General features: G+C 33.2%; 1 protein-coding gene across 1 annotated transcript in view; it reads left to right on the top strand.

Annotated features, from left to right (window-relative positions):
- LOC106162098 (uncharacterized) overlaps positions 1-6,106 on the top strand; it is a 189,048-nt gene that overhangs the window by 158,956 nt on the left and 23,986 nt on the right. The window lies entirely within an intron of this gene.

Genomic DNA, 6,106 nt, shown 5'->3' with positions numbered 1-6,106 from the left:
GAAACAAAGGAAGAATTTTTCCTGCAAAGCTTCAAAGAATTTTGACACGGACTTGACCCAGCTAACCCCTCCAAACTAACAGGGTGACATGGGGAATTTTTACAAACAAATAATTAAACTTAGATGTATCAGAGCTCTGTCGTGTCGTACAATTGGTTGTCTTTGGGAGCCATGCATCCACATGTAAGGTGAATGAAACCGTATGTTAGTTCAACTCAATGGTGGATCCAGGATTATTCGAAGGGGGTTCCACATGTGCAAAGCTAGCCTCCTTTTAAATAAATTTACCGTTCTGGGTAATAAGAATATTGAAACTTTTTTAATTGCGAGAATATTTCTGATTAAATGATGATTTTATTATTAATGGAAATTAAACTGCGATGTGTGGTACATATGCTGTAATTACGCTGTCCTTCATCTCTTGTGTTAGTCTACATTTTGCTGGGAATTTAAAAAATCTGTGCGTACAATTTTAAAGGTCTGGTTACGCCCCTGAATCTTGCAACTTGGGCAATTTGATCCGATCGGCTTCCTGTAACACGACCGTGTTTTCGAACCATTTTTCGCTTGGCGAATGTGGACAAGACCGCCTGCGATGCTGCTATTGTGTGCACATCCTAGAGTGCATCCCTTACACTTGCCCCGACGGCAATTGACGTGGCCACTGATTGCTTGAGTCATTAGGGCTTACTTGATTGCCTGTCAATCATTCTGGCAGTGCTAGCGGTAACCCCTTGAAGTTACTAACAGGAGGTGAGATTGATACAAAAATAAGATTTTCTGACATCCAAATGCATGCAGACAAGCTAATTTCAACCGGCAATAGAGTACTCATCTTCGCAATCGTCAGAACGATAACAGGTAAAGCTGCCAACAATTTAATTTGCTAATTTGGACAATTAACCTCCCTGAAAGGGTTTTTGCTCGTTTTCTTTGCTTTCAATATTGACGAGATAGCATTATCTTAGCAAGTCTACCTGTACACCTGAGGGAGACCAAATTCACCATGCTAATTATGAAAAGTATGCACTAAAAGTGCTTTATAAGAAATTTTGATTGATCCTCTCTTTTCTAATTTATAGACTTTGAAAGTGAAAATTCCCTAATATTTTGATGTAATTTCACGTTTTGATAGATAAAATCAACAATAAGTGTCTGAAGAAAAATCCCTGACTCCATGCTGTAGTACTTTGTTCAAGTGTTATAATGCCAACAAAAGCAAGTTTATAGCTGTCCAGGTGCCTGAGAAAATCAGGTGTATAAAAATGGTGTTTTTGTCCCCAAAATCCCAATATTATGTCACACAATGAAGTTGGAGCTTTGTTCCAAGCATTATTAGATATTTTGAAGATACATTAAATGAATGTGACAGGAATAAAAAAGCCCAGACCTTTATTTTAAGAGAAAATCTCAAACCTACATTCCCCCCTTAAACCTTACAAGTGATTGAGCATGGTTTATAATAAAATGTATCTTTATATTATTTTAATTTGTCCCCGTTTCCCATCCTTTATGAGGGACAGTACTATACCCATAAAGTTCACTTATACTTATACATTATATTTTATATATTAGGCAGGATTGCACTTTCACTTTTTAAAACAGCCAAGGTCAAGTAAAATCCGATTAGATAAGGTTGACGTTCAATGTAATAGAAGAAATATGAAGTAAGTGAATATGATCACACAAAAAGTAAAAATACATTATATACTGATATTAAGACCAGTTTCATTATTTTTCATTCAACCCGGCTTTATAAAAAATCACTATATGAATTAGCATAGGATTTCTTATAGGTTCTTATAGAAATTCCTATAAGATTTCCTATAGGATCCAATAGGAATTTTTGTAATGGTCTGAAAATATATTAAAGATTAAATACTGATATTTAGACCAGTTTCATTATTATGTACAGACACAGATGTGTCTGTACATATAGCCATCACCTGCGTCTGTCGTCGCCGTCGTGCACTTTTACCGATAACACGATAAGTGGAAAACTGTTTTTCATTTCAGCTTGAAACTTACAGAATTGATAAATATTTATAATACGCAGGTCAAGTTCGAAAATCAGCTTGATCGGGTCACTTGTAGGGAAGTTATGCTGTTTTTTCACTTTTTTCAGCATATATGCAGCACCGATAACACGATAAGTGGAAAACCATTTTACTTTTTGGCTTGAAACTTACAAAACTGATGAATATTCACAATACGCAGGTCAAGTTCGAAAATCAGCATGATCGGGCCATATTTGTGGAAGTTATGCTATTTTTTCATTTTTTTCAGCATAAATGCAACACCGATAACACGATAAGCGAAAAATCGTTTTACCTTTTGGCTTGAAACTTACAGAACTGATGAATATTCATAATACGCAGGTCAAGTTCGAAAATCAGTCTGATCGGGCCATTTTTATGGAAGTTATGCTGTTTTTTCACTATTTCAGCATATGTGCAACACCGATAACACATTTCAAGGAAAATCAATTGGCCAATCGTCTTGAAATTCACAGGGGTGATCAGATTTACTAAAATACAGATGAGGTTCGAAAATAAGCTTGATCGGTTCAGTTTTGGTGAAATTGTGCCTTTTTTTGTATATAAGTCTTTTTTTCCTCGGATTTAATTCTTAGGCATGTTAACAATCTCATTTGTGAACTAATTAGTAATGTAAAGGTGTTCTTTTGACATTTTCTGCAACTTAACAATATTGTTAGATGATTATATAAAAATGATGGTAAACCTGTTATTGTGCATTTTGTAATAAAGTGTCAAAAATGGAAATAAACATATCTTTACAGTTTGTCAGATTCAATCATTCACCATGTTCAGAATCTCAGAATGGAACAAATTGGACATTTAAAATTGTTCTATTGATATATTTCCTATGTCAACAACTTTCTTAGTTGATCATTTAAAAACAACAGTAAATTGATTATTTTGATATATGTAAAAAAAGTGTTGAAAGTGGAAAGAAATTCATTTCAGTACAGTTATCTCTTGTGTACATTTTGGCATTTGAAGTTGTGACTCTGAACTTCCATGGCCCTGAAGACCTTTCCATATCAAATTTTCTGAATATCCATGATACTTTTATTTTATTATTAAAAATTGATGGTCATTATGCTGTTAAGCATTATGTAATATTGCATCAAAATTGAAGACAACCCCATTTTAGACAGTGCCTCCATAGTGACCATTAAAGGAAAACCAAGTCACTTACTCTTCTCAAACTTACAGAAATGTAGCATAGCACTTAATTATAGCTTCAGTTGGAAAACCTGTTATATCGGTTAACTTTCTTGGAAATTATATAGTTTTTTGTTACAATTAAAATTTTCACATATGGACATTTTCAAGGTATGACTTAGTCTTTGAACTTCCATTGGCTTGAATACCATTGCTAGTCACATCTTTTGAATAGCTATGATGCATTTTCTTTATTATTAAAAATTGATGGCCATTGTGCTGTTAAGCATTATGTTAAATTGCATAAAAGATGAAAAAAAAAACCTTTTTTGGACATCGCTGCTGGGATGACCATTAAGGAAAAACCATTTTACTTATGATATTCTAACTTACTGAAAAGTTTCATAGGACTGAAGTGTAGCTTGTGTTGGAAATCAGTGTGATTGTTTTCTGTTTTGGAAGCAATGCAGCTCTATGGAGTGCTATATGGGGCTACTGTTTATGGATGGTGGTAATTGTCCCTTGGGATAATCACTAGCTAAATTCAGAGCTATAAAATTACTTGCCTAATTGATTTTCAAGTGCCCATTAAATAAGATTACATAAAACACACGTTGAGATTTCCCATTCAAGTCCTATAGGTTAAGCTCTCTTAACTGTGTCACATAATTAGGAATTGGTGATAATTATGCAGGTAAATGTTGTTTAATATTGCAAATAAGTTTACAAAAGAAAAAAAATTTGTGCAATGCCAACATTAATGCTATAGATGAATAACAGTGCCTTATTATCCTCAAACACATTGGGATTATTCATATCATGTTAATACAGCAAGATTAAATGTTTGAATAGCAGCTTTATTGGAATATTTTTTTTTTATTTGTGTTTTCTTTTTAATTTTTTCTAAACACTGGCATTTTCAACTCCCATCCACCTGAAGCTCTTCAGATTTTCTGTATTTCCACATAAGCAGTTGCATAGGTTTTTATGTCTTTAAACATTATATAATATTATTTTATGCACTGTCAACATTTTTCAAATATTGGGATTTTCATTATGTGAATTTGAACTCTCATAGTCCAGAAACTGTAATCTTATTGCAGGGGTGGATTGAGGCCGTCTTCTGGGTCTTTCAGATGATGGTCAGATTTTAAAGTTTACATTGACTGGTATCAATTTTTTTCTGTTGGAAGACCATCAAAAGTGGAGGATGGATCAACAAAGATACTTTGGAATACTGTCAGAAAATATCTCTTGATCTGCTCTTGTTATTGACCATGTTACCTGTTGTGCATGTTTAAAAATCAGTGTTAACTGACTGTGTTATTATAAGCATTATTTATTATTGCATCAAAATTGACAAAATGACCTATTTTGCATCTTTATTTTCTGTTTTTTGTCTGTACATTTGACAGCTTTGCTGCCTTGTTTTTCATATAACCTGGCCTTATAAAAATTCCCTATATGAATTAGCATAGGATTTCCTATACGTTCCTATAGAAATTCCTATTAGATTTCCTATAGGATCCTATAGGAATTTTTGTAATGGTATGAACATAAATAAAAAATAAAAATTATATACTAATATTTAGACTAGATTCATTATTTTTATTCAACCCGCCCTTATGAAAATTCCCTGTATGAATTAGCATAGGATTTCCTATAGGTTCCTATAGAAATTCCTATAAGATTTCCTATAGGATCCTATAGGAATTTTTGTAATGTTCTGAACATATATTAAAAATCAAAATCATATACTGATTTTTAAACCAGATTCATTATTTTTCATTCAACCCGCCCTTATAATAATTCCTGTATGAATTAGCATAGGATTTCCTATAGGTTCCTATAGAAATTCCTTTAAGATTTCCTATAGGATTCTATAGGAATTTTTGTAATATTCTGAACATAAATTAAAAATCAAAATCATATACTGATATTTAAACCAGATTCATTATTTTTCATTCAACCCGGCCTTATAAAAATTCCTTATATGAATTAGCATAGGGTTTCCTATAGGTTCCAATAGAAATTCCGAATTGATTCCCTATAGGTTCCTATAGAAATTCCTATAAGATTTCCTATAGGATTCTATAGGAATTTTTGTAATGGTCTGAACATAAATTAAAAATTAAGATTATATACTGATATTTAGACCAGATTCATTATTTTTCATTCAACCCGGCCTTATAAAAATTTCCTATATGAATAAGCATAGGATTTCCTATAGGTTCCTATAGAAATTCCTATAAGATTTCCTATAGGATCCTATAGGAATTTTTGTAATGGTCTGAACATAAATTTAAAAAAATAATTTCAGCTTCAATGATTTGGTACAAAAACATTCCTAATGATAAAATATTTCTCCATAAAAGATTACTTTACAAATGATCAATTTTTCAAGATTTCTTTAAAATAGAAATTTAAGAATTTCTATAGAATCCTATAGAAGACTACGGTAATATGCCATGAATTTCGAACAGTAGAAAATAATTAAATTTGGGAAAAGATCGTTCTGGCCGAAATTCATGAAATGGAGGTGCTCAGAACTTCCGAAAGTTCGAATTTTGACCGGAAGTTGTCTGTTCGTCGCTAGGCCTTCTGTTATCTTCTGCCGACGATCTATTTAGAGTTACCATAATGTATGATGTGCGAGTGTCGGTAATTGCGACCAAAGGTATACACGTACTTTCACCCGATCACTGTGTATGGCCCATAGATAGAGCAGTACTGTTGTCTAGGGCCGCAAAACAGCATCGTTATCAGTAGTGTCGTTTTTCAAAAGCGATTCTGGCAGCCAGAAACTAGTGTCGTTTTTCAAATACGATCCTGGCGTTCAGAACGGGAGTGGACAGAGGGAGAGACGGCCGACGATTAGCGTCTGCCACGGCCAGATAACCTTTACTATGGAAGCTTAG

The sequence above is a fragment of the Lingula anatina genome, chromosome 2 (assembly GCF_051362555.1).
Source record: "Lingula anatina isolate TDL-2025a chromosome 2, LinAna3.0, whole genome shotgun sequence".
Classification (NCBI taxonomy): Eukaryota; Metazoa; Brachiopoda; class Lingulata; order Lingulida; family Lingulidae; genus Lingula; species Lingula anatina.
This window is presented reverse-complemented; position numbering and strand designations above follow the sequence as displayed.